Here is a 13045-nt window from a genome sequence, read left to right on the forward strand (position 1 = left end):
TGGACATTCTTATTTAAAACCTGCTTTCGAAAATCGTTTGCTTTTGGAAATATATGTCATTATTTAACCGAAAGAGAAATATTCATTTGCCAAAAGTTGTCAAGTGTAATAGAGGACACTTCCCTTTGTCCATGACTACTTTGACCTGAAATTCTACTTTCAAGGTCATTTGGTTTTTATTTTCAAATGATCTTGAAAATTTATCTGGCCTTAAAAGTTATTAACAAACTAAATGCAGTAATGACATAGTTTTAAATCGCATTTACTTTAAACCAAAAATGTTACTTTTTTATGAGGATCAACTAATTTGAGGTATTATAATATCTCTTACCTTTTAGGATCAGATTTGACTCTTACAGTATCTCGGAGAACTAATTCCAATAAGAGGTGTTATAAGTTTGACCGCTCTGTGTGTGTGTGTGTGTGTGTCTGAGTGTGAGTCTGTCTGTGTCATCGTAGATCCTAAACGGATGAACCGATTTGAATTTTTTTGGTTTCATTTGAAAGTTAATTTAACGGAGAGTGTTCTGGGCTATGTTTCAAGTGCGAGCTTAAGCTAGTTCCGTACCCAAAAAAACTAAAAAATTGGCGATGATCTTCAAAATCGATTCAGTTTGGAAAATGCAGAACATATAATTTTGACATATAAATAATAGCTATGGAAATGAGTGGTAAAATAAACCTGGCTCAATTCATTTCGAAAAGTAAAATGATTAAATAATTAGGTAATTCAAAACAATAATTCAAAATAATCAACTCAAATATTTTAATTTCAATTATAATATTTCCAAAAATTTGTCCCAAAAAAGGAGAGCTCTCCAAGTATGAGTTTAAAGTGTTTATCTGTGCGTCTGTGAGTTTTTCAGTGGTATCGTATACAGCTAAGTTTCCAAAAATCGTCTTACAAGAAATAAATCGCATTTGTCGGAGGTTTTTTAAATTTTGTAAATTGCACTGGTCAAGTTTACTTTTTGTCGAGGGTTAATTATTCAATTTTTTCTATAAAAACTTTCTGTATACCTTACAAACAATAAATATGCAAACGGTTATTATTTAAATAAATAAAATGTACATATTTTGTATAAATTCATATAATATAGACCAAACACACATATAAAACATATTTTAAATAATAATATACTAAAACACATTGTTGGGTTGTTATTATTGTAAATTAAAAATATTTGTTACAATAACAATGGTGTGTGTATGTTTGTATGACTGGTGGTGGTGGTCTAAGTTATTTATTATTTTAGGTAATTTTTTTTTAGTCGGTTAACAATTTGTATGTTGTTTTAATACTTTTATATGTGTTTTTTGCGCATAGTACTACGCTATTTTAATTATTGTTGTAATAATAATAATGTTAGGTATGTTTTACAGTTTACATTTACGAATAAAGTAATACATTTTGTTTTGGAGAGTTAAATAAAGATATCATGCTAGATTTAGATTTAGACACTCATTCATAATTAATTCCTCAACTATAAGCCTACTCTTATCCATGCTATAACAACGAAAAATTCAAAATTGAATGGCAAAGCAATTCAATCATGGCAAAAGCTTTTCGATCTGTCTTACAAGTTCAAACATTTAATATATGTCAATCCAATATTGCAGTATTTTTCAGTTTTTTCTCCGATAGTAAAATCACTTGGTCTAAAAATGTTGTTCGAAACACATATTGATCTAGGTCAAATGCACTAGACCAGCAGGTATTATGTTGTTCTTTTAGGTGTGGTTGAGTAACTGCTCTTTTCCTTGATTAGAGCTGGTGAAGCAGTTTGAAAATTGTGGTGTTTTTGAATTTCTCGTTGGTCGTTTCCGAGTGTAATACTCATATCGGATGAAATTTTGTTGTTCTGTATTTAATACATTGAAATAAATGCTCTACTGTGACTTTTGTATTGCAATGAATGCAGTTTGATGGAGAAGATCTGTTCAAGATGTAAGAATGCGTTGTTTTTGTGTGTTCTATTCGAAGTCTAGTCAGAGCTACTTCTTACTTAATGGACCAGATTAATGTGTAAAATAACGATGTGAAACTCAAATGACTAAGTGGCTAAATAAAGATTGTTATATATAATATTACACGAGTGTAGGTCAAAGCACTTGGGTAAGAACAAGATCAAAATAGAAGTAATTAAGTAAAACAATTCAACTCTCTTGCTTAGATCCCTTAAATCTCTCAGTAAAAATATTGCCACTTCAGGCTAGCAAATTTGTTATTCATTGCTGCCTGGATGGCATTCTTGAAGGTATTGATATTGGTTTTATGGGAAATTTATGAATCCTTTAGAGTTTCCATGATATTTATGTATAGTTGATTTTTTTTATAGACTTTCGATTTTTCAATCGTTATCATGTTATTTTTCATGAACCGCATATACCATGGACACGTTTTGATGATCCACTCGTATAGCCTATGAACCACATTGGGTAACTAATGCCAAAGTTTCCGATTTACACATGATCTAGGTAAAGCGAAAAAGTTTCTTCATGAGGTTCTTATAGGCTCTATCCATTATAATGGCTAAGCACACCTTTCTCTATCTAATAAGATATGTAAATAAATTATAATATTTTTATCTCCAAATTTGATTTGACTTTTGAATACAGTTCCTATTATTGTTAACTTTTGCATTCTTGTGGTATTGAAGTAACAACACTGAGCAGAAATTTGCATCTTCACAATTTCGAAATTAATATATGTTTTGTGTCTAAATTTATTCACGCCTCAAAAATCAATTGTAAAGCATTGAGTTCAAACAACAACAGCAAAAAAAGAATTTAACACAATACAAAAATAGTTCAGCTTGTATGATGTTGTTTATAAAAATTGTTGTCATTTTTTATAAATGACATTACAAATACGGACTAGCTAGAGATACGTATAGCGAAGTATGGACGGACAAACGGACGCGATACAAAACCAAAATGATGTATTATCATTTATACAAATGTATACGCCTTTTGATATTATATTGTTAAAACTATTCGTCTTGACCAACAGACCATTTATAAAATTAACGATCTGTGAAATATATATCATAAATATCTCTATCCTTTTTAGGTTTAGAGCACAAGCACCAAAGTATGTTTTGTATTATTTTTTCTAAATTTTAAATATCGTTTTGTTGTTATCACATGGTGATGCATAGATCTATGATTTAAATAATTTGTATTCATGTACATTTTCCAGCACATGAATAATTTCCAGCATATTTATCCGTCATTTTGCCAATAGAATGTTGTATTATCAGCCAGTTACATGGGCTGTATTTAATTCTCAAAAAATGGAGTTAGGTTAGATTGGCTTTCCTGGGGTGGGACACACTTACACCATAGGGTCCGTTGTGATACTGAAAAAGTGTTGGCCTATCCCCGGCACTACTTCATGAACCATTTGGAGCTGTTTAAGAACAGCAGGACTGCTTTGACGTCACAAATGTGACAGCTCCTGCAAAAAAAAAAAAACGCACCAAGAAAATTGAAATCCTCCAAATTGTGAACAAGAGGGTATTTAATTAAGAGTATGGAAAGTGAAGACTATATCGCCATAGTAATGTTTAGTTTAAATTTAAAATTTCCCAAAAAGGCTGACAGATAACTGCTATTTTACACTATTTAAAGTTATTAATCAAACTAGCCGTAAATTGGTGAGTAAAGCATTAATCACGAGGAATCCAAGCTTCTTAATCACTCGGTACAGCATCAAGACAATTCTTGATAGCTGTTGCAACGACCACGATCAGATTTCTCAAATGTTAAACGCATTTAACAAAATAAATATGGTCGAGGTAATACCAAATGAACGACGAATACTCGATTTATTCCGAAATATGCCTTAGGAAAGAAAAAACGAGTAATTAAGCCTTCATTCACTCAAATGTCGCGTTAATGATTCGTGACAACAAAATTGATTTTATTCACGCCAATATTTTTTTATTCTTTCTCTCATTTCAAGCGGCAACTAAATTTATAAAAGTCAAATTTGAACATATTTTGTGCACTGTTCTTTATTGACGTAAACAAAGAATTATTTTTCGCAGATTATTTTAAGGACGTTCATGCGTGTACCTGTTTTGCTATGTGCGTTCATAGGCAAACAGTATGTAAATTTTAAAGAATTTTAAATTAGTAGAAAATAGAAATTTTTTTTGAAATTCTATTAAAACTTTAAATAATAATTAACTGGTAAAAGTTTCAAGTATGGTTATCGATATAATTTTTGAAAAATATCGATTTATATTTTCCATTTAGTCTCATGTTAAACCTTACTTTTAGTCACTTTTTAAACTTAAAATTTAATGAAATTAATTCGATAACAGGATATTTTTCCTGTTTTAAATCATAGAAAATCATTTAAACTATCGCTTTATCATATTGCTTTTAATTTCTCTACTAATATCGTTGACGCATAAACGTCCTTAAACACATTTTAAAAAAAAAGGTGTATTAAATTCATATAAATTATTATTTTCGATGACATGATTGATTTTTTCATATTTATTAAAACGAAATTATTGAAGGGTTGACACGAATTATTACACAATCACACACCAACGTTATATAGACTGTATTGATGCCGACCATTTTTATTTATACATATAATACATGTAATTTAACATAACAATTGATAGGGTTTGAGGTTGTGTTATGAATAGCAAAAATATAGGGCTTGATACTCATACATACGTTATGATGATGTACCGGATATTGTTCGAACATGATATTAATTATCATCTGATTTCTCTAAATTGATTTGAATATACAGCCTCATTAATTTTACATTTTTTACCTATACCATAAAATATATCCGTCCGTAAACAAAAAAGCAGATCCTTAAATTTATGAAATATAACATTTAGCAAAAACCATATCACAAAAATATGATACTGTTTTAAATGCATTTTAAACTTTTTAATTCAAATCTAACTGAACTCAATGCTTTAAATAAATGAATGACGGTTTCATTAGAGATCTTTTTCGATATTTTAGTTATAAATAGGTAATAAGTTTTAGATTAAAAATATTTGTGGTATGTCAGTCGCCGTGTAGTTTTTAAGATTGGAGAAAGTAAAATATACAAACTGAATAAAATAATTCTTTTCACTCGTTTAATAAATTATAATAACAGGAGAACTTAACAACATAGGAATACTGAATTGACATTCAGTTGTGATTCGCTCTTTGTCTTTGTCAGCAGCTGCACTAGGTCAAATTTTACAGTACGTATCAATTTTTACGATAAAAAAATACTGTTTTAAAACTAAAATCTTACATTTGACCATATATTAGTAATGTTTTCTTTCTAATAACAAAACTAATTTGATTTTATTAGCGACGATTTGTACTTTAAGGCAAAAATACATCGAGGGTGCTTTGTATAATGTACTATTCGAAGTACCAGGTACATTATAGCTCATTTTCATCTAAGACACTTTCGTAAATACATTGAGTTATATCATAACTGAAGGTACATGATATAACGTTTGTCACTTGTTATTTTAAAGGCCATCTCCCGTTTTTATCAGTCTTAACGGATTTTCAAATATTTTGATCTTTTTACAGTTTTCACATTTCGGCCATCTGATAAATTGATTGAAAAAGTAGCTGTTCATATTCAAACGACTCTCTTGTTATGAAATAAGTATTCTAAACAACTTTTTTATGAACTGTATATCATTGGTAAGGAATCCTTTCTGTACGAACTGAAATCATTCATTAACATATTCTCCACAATTTAATTCAATTTTGTTTTTTAAATATCGATTTTATTTCATCATGTGTCAAAGTTTTTTTTTCATGAGTGCATATATCAAGAAGAAACTTATTGTTTTTTTAAACTAACGTTATCACGCACAAAAAAAACTTTTTTATTTTGCAATACAAAATATTAAACATTTTCGTGACATGATTAAATTTAATTATTTGCGTGCTTGACTCAAATATACATGTTTTTGAGTTAATTTGATTATTTGCGGTTTTCATATTTGTTTTAAATTTATTACAGTTTAAGAAAACTATAGCTCTTTCAAACATATATTCACCGTTTACATTTGTAATCACCTCCTACCCGCAAAGAATATAGGTGTAAGTTTGAAACCTGATTGTGTATTTTTTGTCCTATTTTATGGTTATTTTTGCAAAACTATATAATAAAATGCATCCTTTTTTAATCTGATATTTTATAAGATATTTTAATCCATCCCCGTAAAATAAAATTTTTTTACGAAGAATTCGAAACGATAACCCGCAACCATAAAATATTGATAGTATGAATATGTATATTATAGTTAATTTATTGATCGCAATTAATATTTTCGGCTTTAATAAATTCATTTAAATATCACGGCAACCATTGCTATATATTATTTATTTATTGTACATACATAAGGGCTGATTGACCAGCCCTGTTGTAATACCTAACTGAAAAACATTACCGTTTCGATAGCACATATCTGACCCCTGTTCTATCGTTCGCTTGATTGACAGCAGTATGTGTGTACACAACTACTATAACCATTCCTCAAATGATCGGTATTAGTAAATTCAACGAATATTTTTTGGCCTGGCTCTTAATCCAAAATTTCATATTGACATACTTGAACGTCCTATAGCATCAAGCTTTTAAAATTATTATTATTCGTGTAATGAAAAATCTAATTATTTTTCCTTAATAATTATTATGGCATTACATATATACCTTGTTTATATCATCAGTTGATATACCTTTACACACAAAGTGGTTTGAGTTTAATAAAAAAGTCAACTAATTCTCTGTTAATTTATTTATAAACAAATTTAACAACAAACATTTCTTAATACTTCTATGTTCTATGTTAGAAAACTGACATGGTGGCGGGTAGAGAGGACAACCTTGTGTAGTAAGTTTTTAATTAATTTTACGAAAAAAAACTTGTGGGCAAGTTAGCTCCACCACGAAGGTTTTATTTCCCCTCAAAATAGGATTCTTAAGAATGTTTCAATTTTGATTCTCAGTTTTATGTTTTGAGGGCGGTATACGAGACAAGGTTGACCATTGTTTGACCATGAAGGCGTCCGCAGAAAATAAATCTATCCTCTTCCTGATATTCCAATATAAAAAAGCTGAAATTTTGTTAAAAATCATCCCGTGTATACAAATATATCAGACAGTTCCGAAACTCCATAAAACATGTTCTAGCGGTTATTAAACGGATTTATAAAAATTCCAATCTCTGACCGTTGGCTTGCGAAACAGTGCATAAGTTTATATTTTTGTAAAAAATGTGACAAAAGTTCTGACTCAAAGTTAGAATTGAAGTAAAATGTTTTAATGACAAAGGTTATGTATTTAATGAAATAAGTGAATAAACAGTTTCTTGTCTTTTATCTTTTTAATTGAAACGGAAGTTTAACATTCTCTAAAAAAAATTTGTTTGTGTCTTAGGAATTTATAAGAATTTTATATTATTAAAAAAGGCAAAAGATAGTTTACAAACAGGACAAGGCATAATGCAAAACTGTTATTTTTTCAATATTATATTTTATAATAAAGTAAGGATTTTGTGAATTTTCTTGTTTACTTTTTAATCGAATTGTCGAAGGAAATGGAGCTATTGCTTTTGTACAGATGATAGAATTTTGAAAAATTTCTTAAAATTTTCATGCATATATGCATATATTATCTTGACACCCGCCCGCTCCACTGGGTTGCAAAGTAAATACTTCCACTTTAAAGTTTCCACTTCCCTTGATCTCACTTATCCCTCTTCCAGGACAATCGAAGGGATTGTTTTACACAACTAACATATATGCACAGTTTTTAATTTTTTTTTAAGTTTAAATAGTCCTAATACATTCAGTATATCAGAAAAGATGGCCGTGAATTGTTTTACATTTACTATTTTAAATTTTTAATTTATGGTTCAAAATTTTGATCATAGATGGAACAATAAAATGTATAATTAAATTTATTTATTTTTTTTAAATATATCTTTAGTAAGTTATATTCTGATGTGTATTATTCTGATGTGTGGTAGTTTCATTCAAATCATCAATATTCTCTATTTTTGAATCATCTGTCAAATCGTCAAATCGAAGGTACAAGTTCTGGGCTTGTACCTTCAATACAGTAGTGCCGCCAAAAAATGTTAAAAAAATGAAACTTTTTGATTTATACATGATAGAAAGAAAATAATACTCCCAACTATCAAATACACATTCGATATATGATGATGAATAACAATAATTGGTAGCACTAATTTGAAAGTAAATAATTCAACTGTAAATTGCTTTGTCCATTTTTAATAGACACCCTATATTGATGGAATGTATATGATGATAACCCTAGTTATATGTATATACAAGCTTACAATTTTCCATCATTTTCTGTCACATTTTCAATATGTGTAGGTATGGGAAAGTTTTCAAGGTTGGACATACTTTTGATTTTATTCACGTAGGTTTGCCATGATCTGGTATCAAAAATTGATTAAATTGAGATAAAAGAAAAAGTAAAACGCTTTTACCTTGTTAAAAAAATTTAAGTTGGCTTATTGTTAGTAATAAATACAACATGCAAAATAAAAATTTAGAGAAACCCCCAACCCAAAATCAGGACCTACGTGAAAGCAATTATATATAGTTTTTCCCAATTGGGCTTTGAGAGACCAAAATGTAAAATGAACCCAATTTTTTTTTTGTTTGAAAAGTAATTTGATCGAGAATGTTTTAAGCTCTGTTTCAAGATAATTTGCTGAGTCGTTTGAAGAACATCGCCTCTTTTCTACGGTATATTAGACTCGCACTAGAAACATATCTTAGACCCCTCTGGAATAAATTACCTTAAAAAAAATCAAAATTGAGTTTTCCGTTTCGGAGCAACGATGCCACAGCCATACACAAGTACACGCTAAACTTTAATACTCCTCTTTTTGGTGGGGGGGGGGGTTGGTTTAAAAACATAAAAACATTAGAAGGTAAATTATCATTTTGCTTGAATATACAAAAATCCACCGCTTCTAAGGGATACCGGGTTAAAACAGATGGTTTGAAATCTGTATCACATCAACTTAGGCGAATGATAAAAGTTCTCCCGATCCAAATGAATTTTGCCCGATTCGCCTTCATCGGCATTTAATATATTCCAGTTTGGTGCTATATTAATGAAATTTCTCTTTTTTGGTGCTATATAACTAAAATTAGGAGGTGATATTACTGAAGATTGTGTACCGAATAATGGCCTGCCTTTTGATAAATAAAACTAAACTGCGGTAGGGAATGATTGATTTAGACAACTATCCCCTGTAATATATAAAATGATTGTATGTTATTTATGCAAAACCCTTACATAACTTGTATAGATTTTAAAGAGACATAGACTATATAGATGTATACATTGATATCCCATCCTGAAAATGTTCATTGTCATTTAATTGTATTTTGACTAATTGCCTTTACAATATATACATACATACTGTATGCTTACTACAATTAAATTGAAATATGTGTGCATATGAATCTATGTACAGCATGTACCATGTTCAGGTGATTCCTGGCAGAGTGAAACAACTTGGTTACCTTGAGAAAACGTGATATTCACGTAAATTTAAAATATATGCTAATAGAACTATTTGTATCGAGTCCGCTTATGCAGGAAATCTGACAATTTTTATTTTACAGAATTTTTATATTTGTTTATTTACCTACTTATATTTTTCTGGTATCCATTTTATTGATTTAAATTTCATTTCAATTTCATTTCAATTTTTTATGTTGCAAAAACCCTATATTTGAACTGAAAACTTGTTTAGCCATGATGAGCGAATTTATAAAAACAATTACAAGTTTTTTAGTAGGATGTAAGAATTCTAATTTGATGGTCACAATAATTTGGATCGTCACCTCGGTAGTTACATACATTCATCATCGACGCACAATCAGTTCTTGGGTGGGAGACCGCTCGAGAACATTGCTGTTGCCTTTATATTATCTATTATAGTTTTTTACATCTATTATATATTTTGTCTTATATATTACATTGTCTTTGTATTATCTTGAAATTTTATGTGTTGTCTTTGTATTACCTTGAAATTTTGACAGTACTATTATTCCCAAGAGTTACCCATGCCTCTCTTCGCAAAGTTCTCATCGGAATATTTTAAGGTAATTGAAAAAAAGGGCTGATAGTCATATAAATATCAAATCTGTTTCTAGTTTAGTTTTTATTATTGCTACCCAACTAATGAATATCAAACCAAGCCACAGCGAAAAGTGGCCGGCATTAGATAGTATGTGAATAATTTCAATAATCAAATCATGAAATTTTAATCATTCATACTGGATTACCATTCATACTATAATTAATTGAAAAATTAAAAATAATACAGATCTTCCGAAGTTTTAAGGTTTCACTTCTATCGGTCTCCATGACTGCTCAAAATGTTCTTAATTTTGAAATGATATTTAATTTTTTTTTTGTTTTTACTCTATGTTTTTAAATATTATTCAATAATTTTCCTTTAAAAAATGTAAAAAAAACAGGATCAGAAGGGAACCTGAGTTTCTTCTGCCTATCCAGTAATATTTGCTCGATACGTATACTGATGGAAGCTTCTAATAAGCCGAACGTTCTTTTCTGCATTGCTCACATACCCCAATTAGTTTAAAAGATATACAATTTTAGAGGAGAATTTCACACCAGGAAGATTTTTTGTAAACGGGATATTTAATCTGAATCACACTGTACCTGAATTATACACATAGCAAAGTAATGACAAACTTGTACCGGTGGTACACCATTATTGCTTAAAATTGATTGGTATATAACAAAATGTATTGACATTTCAGAATAATTGTATTTAATTATTTGAATAAAAAAAATTTGCTTTTAATTGAAAATATCATACAAATGATTTTTATTTTTATTTCTTCGAACAATAAATAACCTATTGAATATGTGTTGTTTTTTTTTAAACTCAATTCAATTCAAATATTTTAATAAAGGTAATGAACATTATTAAATTTTGTTTAAAAAAAATGTGAAAAACAATTTAAAGTAGTGATTAAACAAAATTTGCATTATATAGCCTTTATTTAAATAATCATTCATGAAACTTTATCAATGAATAAAAAATGCTTTTAATCCGTATGGAAGGACAGAAGATCGAGCATAGATGTGGTAAATTATAAAACGGTTTGGAATTCCTGGGAAATTTGATCAAATATACAAAATATCTTAAAATACACAAATAACGGCTACACATATACACATAATGAAACATCAAAGCTTTCTTTCTGAGCCCATTCCAGTGTCAAACAAAGTTGTTAACTTCCAGGCTAAATGACAGGCAATTTTTGATTATCAATCAAATAAAAATTTCATGAAATATAAAAGATTGACTCTTCCGATGATCTTTGCCCTCGTTTGAGTTCCAGGACTCAAATTTTGATTTTACAGAAATCTAAGCCAACCTTTTTTTCGGCCCTAGTGAACTAACGATTATTCTTGCTATAATGATGATTCCGTCAAAATAGGTCCTAAGTATCTATTTGTTGCCCATAAATTACTTTAACTATCATAATAAATACATGCCTCATTTACACATTTCTTAAATCAATGAATTATACTGAAAAATGATAATTAGAATAAACCAGAAAATGCTAAATGGTACGTAATTTTTACTACGTGACCATTAAAAAAACAAACATTAAATTACAAATCCATTGAATAGGTAATGAAATGATACCAAATTTTATAGTCGATATAAAATTAAATAACAGATTTTAATTTTTATGTCATAATAATTGAATTGAATTTTAAAATAAGATAATAAACTAACTACATCAGAACAAATACATGAGCAGAAACACAAGGTAGATGGATAAAAGTTAATTGAAGACTTTATTATTGCCATATATATATGTAGTAAAATAGTAATTGTAATATCCATGTAAAAAGTTGAACAAAGAAATTGATTAGAAAAATCTTTCTTCTTGTCATTTTAATTTCAAAACGAATAAAGTTTTAAGTTAGTTAGTTAACTGCAACTGGAGTATGGACGTGCAAGATAGTAGATGTGAATTGAATTTATTACTTAAGGAGTTGCCTGCCAAGGGGTAAATTTCTTACAGTCGTCAGGAGTAGACAGCAGTTTTATCTTGCCCTCTCCCCGTTTGAAACGTCAAAATATCTGTGAAACAATTAATATTATATGCAAGAGGGTTTTTGTAGAAATTTTTTACTATCCAATTTTTATAAATTCTCAAAAATAAATTCAGGAATCAAATGAATTAATAAAACTTGCAAATGAGCATTTAACCTCCTTCGTTTATATTTTTTTATTTCGGGTATTACAAAGTAGAAAACCTTTATAATTAATCCGAGAGAAATTCTATACTTTAACTCTTCACGCCGCTTTCTCACTTTCATCAGATTCCTATTTTACCTAGTTTTTGTACGATATTTTCCTGACGATTTTCAATCCTTTCCCATTCGGAAATTAAAAGAAATGATATAGTAAACAGACGAAATAAGAAGTCATAAAATAATTCCTTCAAACTTCGAACATCTTTTTTCGATAGTAAGTATATTTAGCCCTTAAACTTTACTTGACTAAACCGAGTAAAATGGAGAATCTATGATAGCACTTGTTGCTTCACTATATCTAATATCCATTCAACTAGTTTTTTAATTTTTCCATTCTACATTATATTGGTGAGATTAAGAACAAACATTTATTACCATAAAACTCTAACATCGGTAGTTTTAGCTGAATTCACGCCTGGGTGAGCTAATTACTATGAAACATGAAACTTTTGAGCTTTTAAATAGTGTATGATGGTTATTGTCGATTTACAACCCATTATCAAATTATTTTCAGGGGTCACCGTTTGTTTGTCCAACATCTTGGTCTTGGTTGTTCGTACTCACTTAATAAAGAAATAAATACATTCTGATCATATTTTTAGACGTAAAAAGAAGTTATTTACTTAAAATATAATTGAAAATTTTCTTCTTCTTCATAGATATAATTAAAAATATCTAATTAAGTGGAAA

The sequence above is a fragment of the Chrysoperla carnea genome, chromosome 4, assembly GCF_905475395.1.
Source record: "Chrysoperla carnea chromosome 4, inChrCarn1.1, whole genome shotgun sequence".
Lineage (NCBI taxonomy): Eukaryota > Metazoa > Arthropoda > Insecta > Neuroptera > Chrysopidae > Chrysoperla > Chrysoperla carnea.